We start from the raw sequence: 10,201 nt of genomic DNA on the forward strand, positions 1-10,201 counted from the left end.
GTGTTGGTACAAGTTCACCTTCAGAATTTTCAACCACAGTAACTCCAGTTTTTTTAGGAACTACATGTACCAGACTTACCCACTTGCTATCCGAAATTGGATATATAATACCTGCATCTAGGAGTTTTTGTATCTCTTTTTTTACCACTTCCATCATTGGTGGATTTAGCCGGCATTGACCCTCACGTGTTGGTTTTGCGCCTTCTTCGGTTTTAATTTTGTGCATACAAGTAGATGGACTTAAACCTTTTATGTCAGCGATGGTCCATCCTATATCCCCCTTGTTTTGGCGCAAAACCGTGATCAAGTCTTTTTTCTCCTCCTCGGATAACCCTTTTGATATGATTACTGGCAGAGTGTTGTTTGGTCCGAGGAAGGCGTATTTCAAGTGGTCAGGCAACTGTTTAAGTTCAACTTTGGGTGCCTGCAGAACGGAAGGTAAGATTTTAGAAGAAATCAAATTCAATTCTGTATGATCATAATTCACGTTCTCATCCTGACCCTCCAGCTCCCTGCATATATCAAAAGAGAAATTAGTCTTTAAAAATTCGTCAGCCAAAGGATCAATTGAGTCGACAAAATTTAAACTTTCCACTTTATCAGGATATCTCATTGCCTTATATACGTCAAATTTAACGATCTCACCGTCAAACTCCATAGTTAAAATTCCGCTTCTCACGTCAATTTTTGTGTGTGCAGTGCTCAGGAAAGGGCGCCCCAAAAGAATATCGGACGATGTGTTCGTGCGTTCATTCTCCATGTCGATTATATAAAAATCAGCGGGAAATATCAAGTTGTTTACTTCCACCAATACATTCTCCAAGACTCCTTCAGGATAGATTACTGATCTGTCGGCAAGTTGTATCGAAATCTTTGTATCCTTCAAAGGATCGTTAGTGACCATTTTATAGACAGATAGAGGCATTACATTAATTGATGCACCAAGGTCACACATAGCTCGTTTAATCTCAACCTTACCAATTTTACAAGAGATTGCAAACATACCTTGGTCCTTCAGTTTGGGTGGTAACTTTCGTTGGAAAACGGCTGAGACGTTCGCTCCTAAGCTTACTTTCTCGACTCCGGTAAGCTTCCTCTTTGTCGTACAGAGATCCTTCAAAAATCGGGCATACCTTGGAACTTTTTGGATAACCTCAAGGAGAGGTATATTAACCTCCACTTTCCGAAGTACGTCTAATATTTCCTTTTCTTCAGTTTTTTTATCCTTTTTAACTAACCTTGATGGAAAAGGTGGTGGAACGTCATAGGGAGATGGCGTTGGATCGTCCACTTGTTCTTCTTCATTCTTATTCTGGGATCCTGCGTCATTGGTCTTCTTTTCTTTTTGGACTGCTTGGTCTGATGGGATAGGTGGCGCTACTACTGTACCACTCCGAAGGGTGATGGCGCTAACGTTTTCCCTCGGATTCACTTCAGTTTGAGACGGAAGTTTACCTTGTGACTCTAATCTCCCCACGGTTTGAGCCAGTTGGCTCAATTGCTTGTCCATCTCTTGGAAGTGGGCTTCAGTTCGGGTCTGGAATTTCTCCTGGGATAGTGCTAACCTTTTGACAATCGATTCTAGTGATGTCTTCTGCGGCTGTTGTTATGGTGAAGGTCTCGCTTGATAGCCTTGATTCGGCCTCGGGTTCTGCGCATAACTGAAGTTCGGGTGATCCCTCCATGCTGGGTTGTATGTATTACCGTAAGGATTATAAGCTTTTTGGGGAGGTCCCGGGAAGTTTCCGGCTGCGTTGACTTGAGCTGTTGCATCGTCTTGAATCAGTGGACAACCGTCTGTTGGATGATCAGGTAGTGCACATATTCCACATAATCGGTTTTGTCCTATCTTTCCTGCAACAAGAGAGTTTACGACTTCAGTTAACTTATCTATTTTACTTTCCAAGGAAGATGAACTTATCTCATGAACCCTTCGAGAAGGTTCATTATTTGCGCGGAACTGTTGGGAATTTGCAGCCATCGTCGATATTAAGTCTCTAGCCTCGGTAGGAGTCATATTCACCAAGGCTCCACCGCTAGCAGCATCGATCATCTTCATTTCCAGGGGAAATAATCCTTCATAGAAGTATTGAATGAGTGTTTGTTCGGTTAGCCCATGTTGTGGGCAACTAGAACACAACTTCTTAAACCGCTCCAGTAGTCGTAGAGCGACTCTCCATCAAGTTGCTTGATTCCAAGTATTCTCCTTCGTAGTTCACTTACTTTTGCTGCAGGGAAAAACCTGTCAAGAAAAAGACGAGTCATATTAGCCCATGTAGTAACAGAATTAGGAGGAAGATAAAATAACCACTCCTTAGCCGAGTCGGCTAAGGAAAAAGGGAAAGCTCTAAGTTTTATTTGGTCCTCGGTTACTCCCTGTGGTGTCATGCTAGAGCAGACCATGTGAAATTATTTGAGATGTTTGTGTGGATCCTCGTTTGGCAATTCGCGGAATGTAGGGAGGAGATGAATAAAAAAATACAGAATTCGCCCGTTTTGTCACAAATTCTGGAAAACAATGACCTGTACGAAAACAAGCACAACACGACCAAATCAACAGCAATAAATCCATAAAACCGAAGAAATAACGAGCAAATATTAACTATTCTGAACACTCATCAAATACTTAACCTTGTTCAATTGCTCTTCAGTTGGTGGTGATACTTGTCCGGAGGCTGTACCTTGGAATTATAAGTAGGCCTTTAGCCTGATAAATTGCGGCAAATGGGCTGACATCCCAGAAGGACTAGCTAGACGTTCGTTTTACTTACGATGGTCCAAACCCGTGTGCACTGAATGTGAAGCATAAAGAGAAAGTTGTAGGCTGAAGAACAATGGCAGCACACCATCTCAAACAGAGTGTTATGACATCCCCAAACCCAAACGCATCTCACAAGCAGCCGCAGGTATACCGTCATACCCTCTCAACTTTCTTGCCTGCTCTGCACTTGTGCAACGTATAACTAAATAAGCAGCAAACCAAAAATAAAAGCTGCTTGCAAAAGATTTCAACTTTGTAACACCCTATTTAAGTTGTTGTCAGTGTTGGTTTTTTGGCAAAGTCCCACATTGGTTGTGTTTAAGGACGAGGGGAAATTCTTTTGTTATAAATAGAGTCATCCTCCTCCTTAATTTAGCATCCTAAAAATATAAGTCTTGTTTTATATTAAAGGTTGTTTGTATTCTTTCTTTCTCTTTATAATATTTTATCTATTAGTGAAATATTATTTTAGTAGTGTTCAAGGAGATAGGCATAATTTTAGCCTAACCTCGTTAAATTTTGATGTTCTCTTTATGTCTATTTAATAGCTATTGTCGGGTATAGTTGTTGTTAATTATTGTCCTATTAAAATTACTTGTCTTGGTAGTACTGTTTAAGGAAAGTGGTTTTAAGAGGGATCATTGTGACCCCTCCTCTTTCTTGGGAATCTACCTTGGTGTGATATTTAGTACAATCGTTTTCACACTAATCACCTAGATAATAGTTTTCAAGGTGAATTTGTTATTATTGGTGGAAATTAACCCGAATTCCACAACAATTGGTATCAGCGCTCTTGGTTTATTTTAGTATGCTCTGTGGTTGCAGCTTAGGCTGATCTTCCACATCAGAAAAAAATTCCTTGGGGTAATTGACATTCCGCATTGACAGCTATTAAATAGAATTTGTAGCAGAAATGACAGACACAAAAACATCCGCAAGAAATGTTGTGACAAATGTTAGATATGCAGTGGAGATTTTTGATGGCACTAGTCATTTCGGTATGTGCCAAAGTTAGGTTCTAGATGCCCTATTTCAGCAGGGTCTAGACATTGCTATTGAATGAGAGAAACCAGATGATGTTGAGGAGAAAGAATGGAAGAGAATCAATAGATTGGCATGTGGTACTATTCGATCATGTCTTTCTAGAGAGCAGAAGTATGCATTTTCTAAGGAAACTTCTGCAAGTAAATTGTGGAAGGCACTGGAGGAGAAATTTTTGAAGAAAAGCGTCAGAACAAGCTCTACATGAAAAAGAGATTGTTCCGCTTCAACTATGTACCAGGTACCACTATGAATGATCACATTACTAGCTTTAATCAGTTGGTGACTGATCTGATGAATATGGATGTGACTTTTGAAGAAGAAGATCTAACTCTGATGTTGATGGGATCACTTCCTGATGAGTTTGAGTATCTTGAAACTACTATACTTCATGGGAAGGTTGATGTGTCTCTAAGTGAAGTTACTGCTGCCTTGTATAGTTATGAATTGAGAAAGAAATACAAACAAGAAAACACAAGCGTCGAAGCAGAAACTCTTATTGTTAGAGGCCGTTCGAAGAGTCAGAATAAAAGAAGGAGAGGGAGATCGAACTCAAAGTCCAAATTGAGCAAAGATGAATGTGCCTTTTGTCGAGAAAAAGGGCACTGGAAGAAAGAATGTCCCAGGCTAAAAAATAAAGGCAAACCTGAAAGGGGAAAGACTGTCTCATAATCAAATGTGGTCGAGTATGACGATGCAGATTCAGATTTTGCATTCGCAGCTACTTCATCAACCAGCTGTTCCAGTTCATGGCTGTTAGATTCAGCTTGTAGCCACCATATGACCCCCAATAGAGAATGGTTCTTTGATTTTAAAGAACTAAAAGGTGGAATTATCTACACAACAAATAATTCCCCTCTTGACACACATGGGATTGGTTCAATTCGCTTGAGGAATCAGGATGAATCAATCAAAACCTTAATAGATGTCCATTATGTACCATATTTAATGAGAAATCTCATCTCTGTGGGAACCTTAGAGTCAAAAGGTTTAGAAGTGAGGGCAAAATATGGGATTATGAGGATTATCTCTGGTGCACTGGTGATAATGAAGGCAATCCGGAAAAGAAACAATGTGTATTACTTTCTGGGTAGTACAATTGTTGGGACAGTAGCAGTGGCAGCTTCTACTGATGAACAGGAGTCAGAAGCAACCAGGTTATGGCATATGCGCTTGGGGCATGTTGGTGAAAAATCCTTGAAATTGCTGATAGATCAAGGATTATTGAAGGGTACTCGGGCTTGAAAATTAGCTTTTTGTGAGCATTGCATCAGAGGGAAGAAGACGAGGGTGAAATTTGGAACAGTAATCCATGATACTAAAGGTATTTTGGATTATGTTCATGCAGATGTATGGGGGCCTTCTAAGACAACTTCATTGGGAGGAACACATTATTATGTCACCTTTGTTGATGATTTTTCCCGGAGAGTTTGGGTGTATACAATGAAGACAAAGGATGAGGTGCTAGGATTTTTCCTTAAATGGAAAACTATGGTGGAGACTCAAACAGGTAGAAAAATCAAACGTCTCCGTACATACAATGGTGGAGAGTACAAAAATGATCCATTTCTAAAAGTCTGTGAATAAGAATGTATTGTCAGGCACTTCACTGTCAGATCTACACCACAACAAAATGGGGTGGCAGAGAGAATGAACCGGACATTAGTGGAGAAGGTTCGGTGTATGTTGTCTAATGTTGGGTTAGGCAAAGAATTTTGGGCTGAGGCTTTGGTCTATGCTTGTCACCTTGTCAACCGCTTACCATCGACTGCTATTGGTGGTAAAACACCATTAGAGAAATGGTTTGGAGTACCTGCTACAGATTATGATTCCTTACATGTGTTTAGTTCCACTGCATACTACCATGTTAAGGAGTCAAAGCTGGATCCAATAGCAAAGAAGGCGATCTTTATAGGGATCACCTATGGTGTGAAAGGCTATCTTCTTTGGTGTCCAGAAACAAAGAAAATAATCTTCAACAGGGATGCTACCTTTAATGAATCTACCATGTTGAGAAAAGTGACTTCAGAAAAATTAGAGCAGATAGATGGAACTCCCAAACAGGTGGAGTTTGAAGGAAGCAGAATTGACCCAGCCAGTAAAGAAACTGATGATGACTCTCCTATTGTAGAAGAAGAGTAAGATGAAGAAGAGTCAGATGAAGAAGAGGTTCAGACCCAAGAACCTCCACAGCAACATGAATCAATTGCACTCAGAAAGGGAAAGAGGACCATTAGACAACATGCTCGTTATGCTGATATGGTCTCTTTTATATCACCAATTGCAATTGATGACGTTCCTGCCACTTTTAATGAAGCAGTCCAAAGTTCAGAACATAAAAAGTGGAGGATCGCCATGAATGAAGAAATGCAATCCCTTCAAAAGAATCAGACGTGGAAACTAGCTAGTCTTCCGAAGGGAAAGAAGGTAATTGGGTGCAAGTGGGTATATGCAAAGAAAGATTGATTTCCTGACAAGAATAACATCTGCTACAAAGCAAGATTGGTGGCTAAAAGCTATACTCAAACGGAGGGAGTTGATTATAATAAAGTATTTTCTCCAGTTGTAAAACATTCCTCCATCAGAATTTTGTTGGCTTTGGTAGCACAGTTGGATTTGGAACTAGTTCAGATGGATGTAAAAACTGCATTTTTACATGGAGACTTGGATGAGGAAATCTACATGACTCAGCCAGATGGATTCAAAGTTGTTGAAAAAGAAGAGATGGTGTACAAATTAGAAAAATCGTTGTACGGATTGAAACAATCTCAAAGGCAGTGGTACAAGCGATTTGACAAGTTTATGATAAGGCAGAAGTACACAAGAATCAAATATGATCATTGTGTGTATTTACGCAAGCTACAAGATGGATCATATATATATCTTCTTCTTTATGTTGATGATATGTTGATAGCTTCCAAGAGTCAGACAGAAATTGTGAAACTAAAGACTCAATTGAACAAGGAGTTTGAGATGAAGGATCTTGGTGAAGCGAAGAAGATTCTAGGCATGGAGATATCAAGGGATAAGTAATTGGGGAGGCTTTGTTTGTCTCAGAAAGAATATCTGAGGAAGGTACTAAAACGTTTTGGCATGAATGAGAAGTCAAAACCAGTTAGTACACCTCTTGCTCCTCATTTCAAGCTCGGTGCATCCATGTCACCTAAGGATGATGCAAAACGGGAATACATGTCAAAGGTTCCATATGCAAGTGTTGTTGGTAGCTTGATGTATGCAATGGTGTGTACGAGACCCGATATTTCACAGGCAGTTGAGGTTGTGAGCAGGTATATGCATGATCCTAGAAATAAGCATTGGCAAGATGTGAAATGGATTTTGCGGTATATTCTAAACACCGTAGATGTTGGTTTGGTCTTTCAGCAGGACAAACAAGATGGTCAGTGTGTAGTTGGGTATTTTGATTCAGACTATGCAGGTGATTTGGACAAGCGTCGATCAACTACTGGTTATGTGTTTACATTTACAAAGGCACCAGTCAGTTGGAAGTGCACCTTACAGTCAATAGTGGCTTTGTCTACTACAGAGGCAGAGTATATGGCATTTACAGAGGCTGTGAAGGAGGCAATTTGGCTTCAAGGGTTGCTTGGTGAATTGGGAATAGAACAGAAGCACATCAAAGTGCATTGTGACAGTCATAGTGCTATTCATTTAGTAAAGAACCAGGTTTACCATGCAAGGACGAAGCACATCGATGTTCGATATCACTTTGTACGAGAGATTCTAGAAGAAGGTGGAGTCATAATCCTCGGACCACTGAGAATCCTGCTGATATGTTGACAAAAGTGGTAATTGCGGTCAAGTTTAAACATTGTTTAGACTTGGTCAATATTGTTACAAATTGAAAGATAAATTTGCAAACACTCTGAAGATTGAATTTTTTAGAGATGTGTATGGAATTTGCCAAGGTGGAGATTTGTTGGTGGCAAAGTCCCACATTGGTTGTGTATAAGGAGGAGGGAAAATTCTTTTGTTATAAATAGAGTCATCCTCCTCCTTAGTTAAGCATCACACAAATATAAGTCTTCTTCTATATTAAAGGCTATTTGTATTCTTTATTTCTCTTTGTAATATTTCCTCTATTAGTGAAATATTATTTTAGTAGTGTTCGAGGAGGTAGGCATAATTTTGGTCTAACCTCGTTAAATTTTGGTGTTCTCTTTATGTCTATTTAATAGCTATTGTCGGATATAGTTGTTGTTAATTATTGTCCTATTAAAATTATTTGTCTTGGTAGTTCTGTATAAGGAAAGTGGGTTTTAAGAGGGACCATTGTGACCCCTCCTCTTTCTTGGGAATCTATCTTGGTGTGATTTTTAGTATAATCGTTTTCACACTAGTCACCTAGATAATAGTTTTCAAGGTGAATTTGTTATTATTGGTGAAAATTAACCCGAATTCCACAACAGACAGGAAAAAAATATGAGGAAATACACTAAGTTGGAGCATATTTTAATTGTAGGTGTAATCTCAGCTTCATTGCTTCTGGTACAACTTGTCATTGGACTATACTATGTGTACCATCAGCAGAAAAAAAGGAAAGAGAACCAAGGCAAGATTGAAAAGTTTTCGCAAGACTTTAGATCCCTTGAGCACTCCAGATACTCTTTTGCTGATATTAAGAGGATAACAAATGACTTCAAGGACAAACTCGGTCAAGGAGGTTATGGAACTGTGTTCAAAGGAAGGCTTTCTATTGATGTTTTGGTAGACGTAAAAATCCTCAATGTCTTCAAAGGAAATGGTGAAGAGTTTGTAAATGAAGTGGGCTCGATGGGCAGAATCCACCATGTCAACATAGCTCGCTTAGTTGGGTTTTGTGCTGATGGGCATAATCGAGCACTTGTTTACGAGTACTTGCCAAAGGAGTCACTAAATTTCATATTTGCAGCCAAGGGGAAGACTCATGTCCTTGGTTGGGATAAGCTTCAAGAGATCACCTTAGGGATAGCCGAAGGGATTGAATACCTACATCAAGGTTACGAGCAACGGATCCTACACTTTGACATTAAACCTCACAATATTTTGTTAGACCAGAACTTCAACCCTAAGATATCCGACTTTGGTCTGGCTAAGTTGTGTTCCAAGGAACAAAGTGCGGTTTCCATGACAACAGCCAGAAGAGCCATGGGCTATATAGCACTCGAAGTCTTATCTAGGAACTTCGGAAACGCTTCATATAAATCAGATGTTTATAGTTTTGGAATGCTGTTACTTGAAATGGTTGGAGGGAGAAAAAAAAACATTGATGTCACAGTGGAGAACATGAGCCAAGTGTACTTCCCAGAATTAGCGTATAATCATTTGGACAATGGAGGAGATAGGACTAAGAATTGAAACTGAAAGCCAATCCGAGATAGCAAGAAAACTTACAATTGTAGGACTTTGGTGTATCCAATGGTATCCAGTAGATCGTCCTTCAATGAAGGTTGTGATTCAAATGTTGGAAGGCGAAGCAGACAGTCTCACTAAGCTGCCAAATCCTTTTGCTTCTACAGACCATATGAAGATGAATGCTACCAAATATAAAAAGCCTGTTGATATAGAGCTGGCAGTTATTGCCGAGTAAACATTGAGTTCAGCTATATATAGCTTAAATGAAGCAAACAAGACTGATATACATGTATTCTGTAGTCTTACATCTTATTTAGACAATAATATAATGCATATTATTTCTATTTTAGTTATAAAATTTTGAATTTGATTTGATTCTTGATTTACCAAAGAAAATATAAAATAATCAAATTCAGCTTGACTTATTACTTTGGCTACTCAAAACTCAAACCAGAGGACAATAATTAAATGAATCGAATTCCATCATTCGTCTACAAAGACTTATGTTGCCTCCAATTAACTAGATATCCATTATTGATACACTTAATCTCCTTTTCTCTGCAGTCTAGCTAAATATTTAAGATAGAGACACCAGTTTTCTACCTGCTCATCATCTAAACAAGCATGGTCGGACTTCTTATTCCTGCATCACAATAAGTCCGTAAGATCAATAGAGGTCATCTTATCTATGAAGTCATTGATAGGCTGAGTAATATTAAAATTACCTAAGGGAATACATATTCCATCTGGCCTGAAAGAAGTTGCAGGCAGCATGGGAAGCACCCTGGTTAAACTAATAATGTCTTCAAAATGTTAGATGCAACTATGAAATATTTATGGCATAAATCTTCATAACTAGGGGTGTTCATTTTTCGGTTTTAACCGAACTAACTGACCGAATCGAATTAGTTCGGTTAATTCGGTCGGCCACCGAATTAGTTCGATCGGGGAACGGTTAATAAATTTTTTAGAATTCGGTTAACGGTTAATTCGGTTCGAAATCGGTTAATTAACCGAATTAACCAAATTAACCGAAATTAATTATTA

The 10,201-nt window shown here is 39.1% G+C and overlaps 1 pseudogene; it reads left to right on the forward strand.

The window, feature by feature from the left end:
* Positions 1–8,242: 8,242 nt before the first annotated feature.
* LOC120166016 lies at positions 8,243–9,500 on the forward strand (annotated as a pseudogene).
* The last annotated feature ends 701 nt before the right edge of the window (positions 9,501–10,201 follow it).

The sequence above is a fragment of the Hibiscus syriacus genome, unplaced genomic scaffold (genome assembly GCF_006381635.1).
Source record: "Hibiscus syriacus cultivar Baekdansim isolate YM2019G1 unplaced genomic scaffold, ASM638163v2 tig00111621_pilon, whole genome shotgun sequence".
NCBI lineage: Eukaryota > Viridiplantae > Streptophyta > Magnoliopsida > Malvales > Malvaceae > Hibiscus > Hibiscus syriacus.